Consider the following 13,747-nt stretch of genomic DNA (forward strand, 5'->3'; position numbering starts at 1 on the left):
TAACGGTAATAATAGTAGTAATGTTAACAATAATAACAATAATAACGAAAATAACTATAATTTTAATAATAATAATACTTAGGATAATAAATTTATTAACGATAATAACGACATTAATGTTAACAGTAATAACAATAGTAACGATATTAATATTTGCGGTAAAAAATAATATAGTAAAAAAATTTATAACGACAATATCGATAGTAACGATAATAATATAAATAAAAATAACGAAAATGTCGATAATAACGATAATAAAAATAATAATAGTTACGATAATAAAGATAATAACGATAATAATAATAATAATTGTAATAACGATAATAAAAAAATAATAATAGAGATAATGACGATATTAACTATAATAACTCTGACAATAACAATAATTGCGATAATCACGATAATAATAAAATAATAATAATGATAATAACGATATTAACGATAGTAACTATGACAATTAAAATAATTGCGATAATAAGGATAAGAATGATAATTACGAAAATAATTATAATAATAAATACAATTATAACGGTAATAAAGGAAATAACGAAAATAATAATCAAAAAATAAGGATTACAACGATAATAACGATAATAATAATTATAATTATAATAATAAAGGTATTATCGTTAATAACGATAATAACAATAATAATAATATGAATAATAATAACGATATTAACGAGGGTAACTATAATAATAATAAAAAAAATAACGATAATATCGACAATAACGATCATAAGGATAATAGTAGTAATAACCAAAATAACGATAATAATTAAAAGTATAATGACGATATTAATAATAATGAAAATAAAAATAATAACGACAATAAGGATTATAATAATAACAAGAATGACGATAATACTGGTAATAGAAATAATCACGATAATATTAAAAACGATAATAACGATAATAATAAAAATAAAAATAAAGATAATAACGGTAATCATAAAAATATCCATTTCTATAGAAACAATAATAAAGATAAAAACGATTATTACATTAATATTAATAAAAACGATAATAACGATAATAACGACAATAACGATAATAATGACGAAAATAACGTTAATGACAATACCAAAAATAATAATAATAATAGTAATAACGTTAGAAACGATAATAACGATAATAATAGTATTAATAATAACACTAATAACTATAATAACGATAATATCAAATATAATTATACAAATAATAGAGATAGCAACGATATTAATAATAATGAAAAGATCAATAATAACGATTATTACGATATTGAAAGTAATAGTAATAATAATAATAACGTTAATTTCGATAATAAATATAATAATAATAACAATAATAACGGTAATGAAAATAATAACGATAATAACGATAATTATAATAACATTAAAGAAGATAATTACGATAATATCGTTAATTACGATAATAATAAAAATACTAATAACAATAACAATAAGTATACTAACTATAATAGCAAAAATATTAATATCGATAATAACAATAATAAAATTAATAACGCTAATTACGATAATAACGAAAATAATAATATCTATAATAAGCAAAATTACGATGATAATAATTATAATAATAACAATAATAATGATAATATTGATAATAATGATAAAAGCTATAATAATAACAATAATAATAACGAAAAACACGATAATAATAGTAACTACTATAAAGATAATAGTAATAATAATAAAAACGATATTAATGATAATATCGATATTAATAATGACAATAATAAACATAATAGCGATTATTATTATAATAACGACAATAATAATAATAATAATAACAACAATAATAAGGATAATAACAAAAAATAATAACAAAAATAACAATAATAACGATAATAAAGATAATGATAATAACGATAATAATTAAAATATAATAACAATAATAATGATAATAATAATACAAACGATAAAAAAATAAACATTTTATCATTAATAACCATAATAACGATAATAATAATAACATTAATAACGATAATAACGATTATAACGAAAATAATAATACTAATAATAACAATAATAACAAAAACAACGATGATAAAGATAATAGAAATACTAATAATAACAATAATAACAATAATAACGATAATAAATATAAAGAAATAATGACGATAAGAATGATATTATTGATAATAACTGTAATGATAACAATAATAACGATAATAACGATAATATCTATATTAAAAATAATGATAATAACGATAAAATTAATAATAATAATAACTATATCAACGATAATAGTAATAACAATAAAATCGATAATAACGATAATAACAATAATGATAATAATAATAAGATCGATAATAACGATAATATTGAATATAGTAGTATTAATAATAACAATAATAATATTAATAACGATATTAGCGACAGTAATCATAATAATAACGATATTAATGATAAAATCGATAATATAAAAAAGAATACGGTAGATGACATTGATGATAACGTTAATCAAGATAATAATAATAACAATAATAACAATAAGATTGAAAATAATAATAATAACGATAATAACGATAATAACCATAATAATAATGATGATAATAACAATAATAGCGATAATATTATTACTAATAATAAAGATAATAACGATATTAATGGTAATACCGATAATAACGATAATAACGATAGTAACAATAACGATAATAACTTAAATAAAGGTAATAACGACAATTATAATAATAGTACCAATAATTACGATAATAGAGATAATAATAAAAAAATAATAACGTTAATAACGATGATAACGATAATAAAGATAATCTCAATAATAATAATAATAATGACGATAGAAATAATAATATCGATCATAACGATAATAATAATTATAATAAAAACGATAATAACGATAATAACGATAATAATAATAATAGTAGGAACTATAATAAGGAAAATAACGATATTAACCATAATAATAATGACGATAATACCGATAACGATAATAATTGTAGTAATAATAACACTAATAACAATTACAACGATAATTTCGTTATTAATAATTTCAGTAAATAAAGAATAACTATAATAACGATAATAACGATATAAAAGATTATAATAATAACGATAATAAAGATAATATTGATTGTAATAATAAGAATAATAACGATAATAACGATATTAATATTAATAATAGTAAGTACATTAATGAGGATAACAACAATAATAACGATACTAATATTAATAATACATATAATAATTGTAATAATAAATACGTTATAAATGAATATAACCATAATAATAGTAGTAATAATAACTATAATAACAACAATAAAGTAAATAACTTAAATACTCTCGAAAATAATAATAATGATAATAAAGATAATAATAATATTAATTACTATTATATCGATAATAACGATAATAATAATAATAATAATAATAATAATAATAATAATAATAATAATCATAATAATAATAATAAAAATAATAATATCGATAATAACGTTAATAACGAAAAATATAATAACAATAATAACGATATTAACGATAAAAACGGCAATATTATTAACGATAATAACCATAATAACGGTAATAATAATAATAAGAAAAAGAATAATTTCGATATTAACGACAATAATGATAATAATAATAATAATAATAGCGATAATGACAATATTAACGATAATATTGACATTAACGATAATAATAATAAAGATAATAATGATAATATCGGTAACAATAAAAACAATATCATCGATAATATCGATAATATACAAAAATAATAATAACAGAATAACGATAATAGCGATTGGTAAAGATCGTAATTATAATAATAATAACAATATCTCAATAATAATGACAATAACGATAAAAAAGATAATAACGAGAATAAGGATAATAATAATACCAATAATAATAATAATAAAGATAATAATAACAATAATAATAATAATTATAATATTAACAATAAGAACGATAAAAACGATTATAATAACAACGATAATAATGATTACAACGATATTAATGATAATAACGATAATAACACTAATAACAATAACAATAATAGTAATAATAGAGATAATAAGGATATTAAAGTTTCTAATGATAATTATAATAAGTATAATAACGATAATAACGGTTGTGATAATAAGAACGAAAATAAAATTAATAATAATAAAAATAATAACGACAATAACGATAATAACTATAAATATAGATGTAATAATAACAATATTAAGAATAAAAACTATAATAACGATAATAACGTTAATAATAGTAGTAATAATAACAGTAATAAGAGTAATAACGATAAAAACGATTTTAAAGATAATAATTATAACAATAATGATAATATCGATAACAATAATAACAATATTAACGATAATAGCGATAACAATAATAATAATAATCCCAATAATAACGATAATAACGATAAGAACGGTAACAACGATAATAATGATGATAATAATAGTAATAATAATAATGACGATCATTAGTTTAATAACGATAATAAATGTGGTAATTTAAACAATAATAACAATAATAACGATAATAACGTTTTTGGCGATAATAATATTAATGATAATATCAACTATAGTAATAAAAATAATAATGATAATATCCATATTAAAGGTAATAATAATAATAATATTAATTATAATAACGATTAAACGGTAATAACGATAATGACAATAATAGCGATAATAATAATAATAATAATAGCAACAATAACTATAATAACAATAATATCGTCTACAATAATAATGATAATGACGATAATAAAAATAATAATAATAACGATGTCAACGATAATATAGATAATAACAATAATAATAATAAGGATAATATCGAAAGTAATAATTATAAAAATAATAATAATAACGATAATAACGATAATAAAAATGTTAACGATAATAATAATAAGGATAAAAACGATAATATCGATAATATTAATAATATTAATAACGATAATAACGATAATAATAATAATGAAATTAACATTGATAACGATAATGAATATAATAACGATAATAATATGAACGATAATAACTGCAATATATGTAATAATAATTATAACGATAATTACGATAATAACGAAAATAATATTAATAATAATAAAGATAATAACGATATTAACGTTAATACCTATAATAACGATAATAATGATAATCATATTAACGATAATAACGATAATAACGATAATAACGATAATAATATATATAATAGTAATAACAATAATAACGATAATAGGAGTAATGTTAATAACGATAAATACGATAGTTCCGATAATAATGATTATAATAATAAAAATTACAATGATATTAACGTTAATAATGATAAGAATGATAATGATAATAACTATAATAACATTGATAACGATAATAATAATAAGGATAATAACGATAATATCGATAATGTTAATAAGATTATTAACGATTTTATCGATAATAATAATAATAATAATAATAGCTATAAAAACGTAAATGACGATAATAGCCATAATAGTAATAGAGATAATAACGATAATAGTAATAATAAAAATAGCAATTGTAACTATGTTAACGTTAATGACGATAATATCGGTAATAATAGAAGTAATAATTACAGTAATAATAATAATAACGTTAAAAACAATATAAACGATAATAATAGTAACGAAAATGATAATATCGATATAATATTAACAATAATAACGATTATATCGATAATAATTATAATAATAATAATAACTATAATAACTATGAAAACGAAATTAACAATTATAATAATGACGATAATAATGTTAAAAATAATAACAATAATAATGATAATAAAGTTAATGGCGATAACAATAATAACAATAATAACCATAATATCGATAAAAATAACAATATTATCGATAATGACGATAATAAGATTAATAAAAATAACAATTATAACGAGAAAAAGATAATAAAGATAATAATATTAACGATCATAATGACAATAGTAAGAATAATAATAACTATAATAAAGATAATAACGATTAGATTGATATTATCGATTATAATAATAACAATTATAATGGTAATAACAATATTAATAATAATAATAATTACAATAACATGGATAATTACGATAATAACGGTAACAGTATTAATAGTAATAACGATAATACGGATATTAAAGAATGTAACGATAATAAAAGTTACAATAATCACGATAACTACGATAATAATATTAATAATAATAGTAATAGTAATAATATCGATTATAAAAATAACAATAATAACGATAATAATAATGATAATAATAATGATAATAACGATAATAATAATAATAATAAAGGTCATAATGTTAACAATAAATATATATAAACTATATATAAACACTATATTATTGTTAATATTACTACTATTATAATCTCTATTATCGTTATTATCATTATTATTGTTATTATTATTATTGTCTTTATTATTTCTATTACCGTTATTAATATTATTATCGTTATTATCGTTATTATTATTATTATTAATATCGTTATTATCGTTATTATTATTATCGTTTTTATTGTTGTTATCGTTATTATTGTTATTATTATTATTATTATTATTATTATCGTTATTATTATTATCGTTTTTATAGTTGTTATCGTTATTATTGATATTATTATTACCATTATTATGTTATTATCGATACATTTGTTATTACTATTATTGATTTTATCGTTAATATTGTTGTTATTATTATTATTATTATTATTATCCTTATTATTATTATTATTAACGTATTATTGTTATTATTATTATCATTGTTATCGTTATTATTGTTATTATCCTTATACTTATTATTACTATTGTCGATATTATCGTTATTATTATTATCGTTATTATCAGGATTATCGTTATTATCGTTTATGTCGTTGTTATATTTATCAGTATAATTATTATTATCGTTATTATCGTTATTATCGTTATTATCGTTATTATTATTATTCCTATTATCGTTATTGTCGATATTATTATTATCGTTATTTTCATTATTATCGTTATTATCGTTAATATCGTTGTAATCTTTAATATTATTATTATTATTATCATCGTCTTCATTGTTATTATTCTTATTATTAATATTATTATCGATATTATCGTTAATATTGTTATTATTATTATCTTTATTATCGTTATTATCGATATTATTTTATCTTTAATTTCGTTATTATCGCTATTATTGTTATTATTTTTATTATTACTACTATTATTATCGTTACTATCGAAAATATCATTATTATCATTATTATTATTTTCGTTGATACCGTTAATATCGTTATTATTGCCGATGCGCTGCAAAAGGAGAAATATCGGAAGCGTATAGCAGCGGTACGGAGGAGGGGAGCTCACCGAATCGCGTGCTCTTACCGCACAGTCTCTGAGCCCGCGGTGCTAGTCGTCGTGGGGGAAATCCCGATTGATCTACTAGGCCAGGAGAGACAATTCGTCCTCCAACAGAGGTCCGTTTTGGGTAAGGAGAAGGCATCAAGTCTCGCAAAATCTACCAGCATCGAGACCTGGCAAAGCAGATGGAAGCAGGAAACTACTAAAGCCCGACTCATCAACCGACTAGTGAACTGGATAAACCCGGAGGCGGGAGAATTAGATTTCTCCCTCACACATTTCCTGACAGGGCATGTACTGTTCTGCTCCTACCTCGCAAAAATGAGGAAGGTTGCTGATGGAAACTACCCCTTTGGCGACTCAAACGTCGACGATGCCCACCACACTTTCTTCATATGCGCACTGTTGTGCGCCGAACGATTTGCCTTGGAACAGGAGCTCGGAGACATCTCGCCGGACAGCATAGTCGAGAAAATGCTGCGAGGGCTGAAGGAGTGGAGCAGGATTGCCTTCGACATGAGGGCAATCTTACGTAAAAAGATGAAGGAGATGGGCGGCCCATAGAAGTGCCACCATCGTATCACCAGGTTCCTGCCACGAAGAGCCAAATCGTGGGAATCCTATTTAATGGGACATGATGAAGTGACGCCATCTCGAAGTAATGTCACATGGTTTCACTATGCCAATAGGATGGATATGAGTTTAGTCGGTAGTGTCTATTCCTACGGTAACCCCAACTCCCCAGGAACTTTAACGGGAGACCCAAATGGTAAAGGGTTCTTCTAGTCTGCAGGTTCCAAGGGTCAGTGCGTAAAGTTTGGCATTCTCAGACCTTCAAAAAAAATAATGTTAATAACGTTATTTACTTTAATATTATTATTATTCTTATCGTTAATATCGATAATATTGTCATTATAATCGATATTATCGTTATTATCGTTATTATTGTTATCATTATTAACGTTACTATCGTTATTATTGGTATTATTGTTATCATTACTACTATAATTACCGTTATTATACTAATTATCGTTACTATTATTATTACTATTATTACTATTATTATTAATATTATTATTATTATTATTATTATTATTATTATTATTATTATTGTCGTTATTATCTTTGTTATCTTTAATAATATTATTACTATTATCGTTATTATCGTTATTATTGTTAATAATATTATTATTATTATTATCATTATAAACGATATTATTATTAATACCATTATTATAGTTATTATCGTTATTATCGTTATTATAATTATTAATATTATTATTATTCTATTCGTTATTATCGTTATTATTGTAAATACTGCTACTATTATTTACATTATTATCGATATTATCGTTATTATTATTATTATTATTGTCGTTATTATCGTTATTATCGTTACTCTCTCTATTATCGTTATTGTTATTATTGCCATTATTCTTATCGTTCTAATCGTTCTTATCATTATTATCGATATTATTGTTATTATTAATATTATTATTGTTACTATCGTTATTATTGTTCATATTATTATTGTCATTATAGTTATAATTGTTATTATTATCATTAATATTATCGCTATTAATACTATAATACTTTGTATCATTAATATCGTTTTTATCTGTATTATTATTATTATCACTAATATCGTTATTATCGTTATTAATATCATTATTAATATCACTTTATCGTTATTAATGTTAATATTAATACTATTATTATCGTTATTATCGTTATTACTGTCCATATTATAATTGTTATTATAGTTATAATTGTTATTGTTATTATTAATTTTATCGCCATTATCACTATTATAGTTTGTATCATTAATATCGTTTTTATCTGTATTATTATTATTATTATTATCACTAATATCGTTATTATCGTTATTAATATTATTATTATTATCACTTTATCGTTATTAGTGTTACTATTACTACTATTATTATCGTTATTATCGTTATTATTATTATTATTATTATTATTATTATTATTATTATTATTATTATTATTATTATTATTATTGACGTTTTTATCATTATTATCGTTATTACACTAATTATCGTTATTATTATTATCATTATTATCGTTATTTTTCGTTAGAATCGTTTTTATTGATAAAAATAACGTTATTATCATTGTTATTCATATTACTACTATTATTTTTATTATTATCGTAATTATCGTAATCATCGCGATTACCGTTATTATCGCTATTATCCATATTATCGTTAATATTTTTGTTAATCTTAGTATTGTTATTTTCGTTGTTATTTTTATTTTTGGTATTACTAACATTGTTATTATCATTATTATCGTTATTATCGATATTATTATTATTATTATAGTTATTGTCGTTAATATTATTATTATTATTATAATTTTTGTTCAAATTATATTTATCATCGTAATTATTATTATTAGTTTTATCGTTATTACCGTCATTATCCGTTATTATTATTATTGCTATTATCGTTATTATAATTATTGTTATTATTGTAATTATCGTTATCATCGTTATAACGATTATTATTATTACCGTCACTATAGTTATTATTGTTATAATTATTTTCGTTACTATCTTTATTATTATAATTACTATTATCATTATTAACGTTATTATTGTTTTTATTGTCATAATTATTATTATTATCGATATTATCTTTAATATTGTTATTATTTTTATCGACATTATCGTTATTATCGTTATTATTATTATCGTTATTATATTTATCGTTGTTATGATTGTTATTATTGGTACTATTATAATCGTTATTATCGTTAATATCGTTACTATTGTAATATTGTCATTTTTATTACTATTATTATTGTTATTATCATCATAATCGTTAATATTGCTGTTATTGAAATTATTTATATTAAAATTATCGATATAATCGTTAATATTGTCATTATTATTATCGATTTTATATGTTATTATCGTTATTACTTTTATCGTTATTATCGTTATTATTATAAAAGATATTATCGTTATTATTGTTATAATTGTTATTATTATTAACGGCATTTTCGTTATTATTGTTATAATTGTTATTATTATTATTGTATTCGTTATTATCATTATTATCATTATTTTCGTTAATATTTTTATTATCTTTAGAATAATTATTATTATTTTTATCGGTATTATCATTATTATCGTTATTATTGTTATTAATATTGTCGTTATTATCTTTATTACTATTATCGTTATTCTCTTTATTATTGTTATTAATGTTAATATTATTTTTATTACTATCGTTATTATCGATAATATTATTATTATTATTATCGATGTTAACGTTATTATTGTTATAGTTAATATAGTAAATATCTTTATTCTTATTATTATTTTTATCGATATTATCGTTATTAGTGTTATTTTTATTATCGTTATTAAAATTAATATCGATGTAATCTTTATTATTATTATTATTACTATCGTAATTATCATTATTATCGATTTTATTGTTCTTATTATTATTAATATTAACTATTTTATCGTTAATATTGTTACTATCATTTTTAATATAATTATCATTATTATCGTTATTATCGTTATTATCTTTATTAATATTAATACTATTATCATTATTAACGTAATTATTATTATCGTTATTATCGAAATTTTCGTTGTTATTATAGTTATAATTGTTACTGTTATCGTTATTATTTTTATTATTGTTAATATCGTTGTTGTCTTTATTATTAATATTATTATAAACCTTTTTTATCATTATAATATTTATTATTGTTACTATTATTATTATTTTCGTTACTATCGTTATTACTGTTTTCATTATTATCGTTATTATTGTTATTGTTATTATTATTATTTTCGATATTATTGTTATTATGGATATTATTTTTCGTTTATATCGTTATTATCGCAATTGTAGTTATTATTGTTATTAATCCTACAGGTATTATCGTCATTGTAGTTATTATTATTAATATTGTTATTATTACTTCTATTATTATCATTATTACCGTAATTATCGTTGTTAACGTTAATATTATAATCGTTATTATCGTTTTTATCGTAATTATTATTATTATTATTATTATCATTATTGTCGTTAATATCGTAATTATCTTTATTATTATTGTAAAGAAAGTATACTTTCTCCAGGTAGATTTGTCACGCGTCTCATGGCCCGCCCTTCCTTTGTTTTTGTTACCTACATATTCTTTTGTTACCTACAAAGCGAGCCGTTAAGATTTGGGGAGAGAAACTGGCAGTAAGAAATAGAACGTAGACGAGAGAAGTAGTACGAGAGTAAAATATAAAATTTAACAGAGTGAAAAATAAACGTGAATTGTTGTTTCTTTGTTCACAGAGAAACATATTTCCGATTGTCACTTCACCCTAATTAAAACGAGTTAAAATAAAAAAATTAAGATATTATATTATTATTATTATAATCGATATTATCGTTATAATCGTTATTATTTTTATTATTATCTTCGTTTTAATTGTTATTATTGTTTTCGTTATTATCGTTATTATCGTTATTATCGTTATTAAAGTTAAAATTTTTATTCTCGTTATTAGTATTATCATTCTAATAGTTCTAAATCCTTATTATCGATATTATGATTATTGCTATATCGTTATTATCGATATTATCGTTATTGTCCTTATTATTTTTTTCGTTATGATCGTTATTATCCTTAATATTTTTATTATTGTTATTTTTACTACAATTATTATCGTTGTATTAGTTATTATTATTATTATTACTATTATTATTATAATTATTATTGCTATTATCGTTATTATTGCTACTATTATTATCGTTATTAACTTAATTATCGTTATTAATTTTATTATTATTATTGTTAATATAGTTATTGTCGTTACTGTCGAAATTATCCTTATTATATTTATCGTTTATATCGTTATTATCATTATTATTGTTATTATCATTTTTATGGTTATTATGGTTATTAGTGTTATTATTATAGTTATTATTATCGTTATTATCGATATAATCGTTATTGTTATTTTTATTATCGGTATTATATTTGTTATCGTTATTGACGATATTATTATTATTATTATTTTCTTCGTTATTAATTTTATTATTATTATATAGTTATTATATAATATTATACTACTATATAAGCGTATCTGTATGCTAGATACGGCTGGCAAGTACCAGGATAAGCTGCTTTGGCCAGAAGTTGCAGCCGTGTGGGCTGCGGAGGATCTTACTACCCGCCAGTATGGTTTTCGATCCAGCCTCTCCGCCATCCACGCAGTCCAGGAGGTTGTCACGGCCGTTAAAATGACGGAGCGCTGGAATCACCATTCCCGCCCTTCGTGTCTGCTGGCTACAATAGACGTGATAAATGCCTTCAACTCCGTCAGGTGGAATTTGTCAATGGAAGCGTTCGAACGTAATCTCAGAGTTCTGGAGTACCTACTCCGAAATCTCGGGGATTATCTGAACGAGCTCTTTCTAGAATAAAATACTGGCGACCGTCCAAGATGCTTGGAATTGACATCGGGGGCAGGTCAGGGCTCCATACTAGGACCGAATATCTGGAATATTTTCTACAAAGGTATCCTACGAATGGCAGGCCCTGGGGGCGCTTTCTTGGTTGGGTACGCAGACGACATTGCAGTTGTCATAACTGCAAGAGACACGGAGGGGGCACAGCTGCTAATCAACCAGGTCATGCGTAGTCATCTCCTGGATAGAAGAACACGGGCTATCTTTAGCAGCCCAAATAACAGAAATCGTGCTACTAACGAAGAAGCGCATCAACACCTTGCGCAGCTTCACCGTAGGAGACGCGATGGTCCAGACTAAGCCGTCCGTCAGGTATCTAGGAGTAATGTTCGTTTGACAACTAAATTACGGAGAACATATAATAATTGCCTCTGACAAGGTGGCAAAAGTTGTAGCCACGCTGGGCACACTCATGGCCAATGTCCACAGTCCCCGGCCGTGCATTAGACGACTACTGATGCGTGCCGCCGACGCAGTGATCCTGTACGTCACGAAAGTATGGGCTGAGGCGATGCGAAAAGAGAAATATCGCAAGCGCATAGCCGTGGTACAGAAGAGGGGCACTCTCCGAATGACGTGCTCCTACCGCACGGTCTCAGAGCCCGCAGTGCTAGTTGCCGCCGGGGTAATACCGATCGACCTACTAGCCATGGAGAGACAATTCGTCCATCAGCAGAAGCCCGTTCTGGGGAAGGAGGAGGCATCAAAGAAGGCCAGGTCTAACAGTATCGAGCCCTGGCAAAGCAGATGGGAGCAGGAACCTAGGGACAGATGGAATGCCCGACTCATCGGTGGACTTGACAAAGTGATAAACCGATAGGCGTGTGAGGTCAATTTCTACCACACCCAATTCTTAACAGGGCATGGCCTGTTCCTCTCCTACCTCGCAAAAATGGGGAAAGTAGCAGACGGCAACTGCCCCTATGGGG

This window comes from Vespa crabro, chromosome 17 (genome assembly GCF_910589235.1).
Source record: "Vespa crabro chromosome 17, iyVesCrab1.2, whole genome shotgun sequence".
NCBI classification, from domain to species: Eukaryota; Metazoa; Arthropoda; class Insecta; order Hymenoptera; family Vespidae; genus Vespa; species Vespa crabro.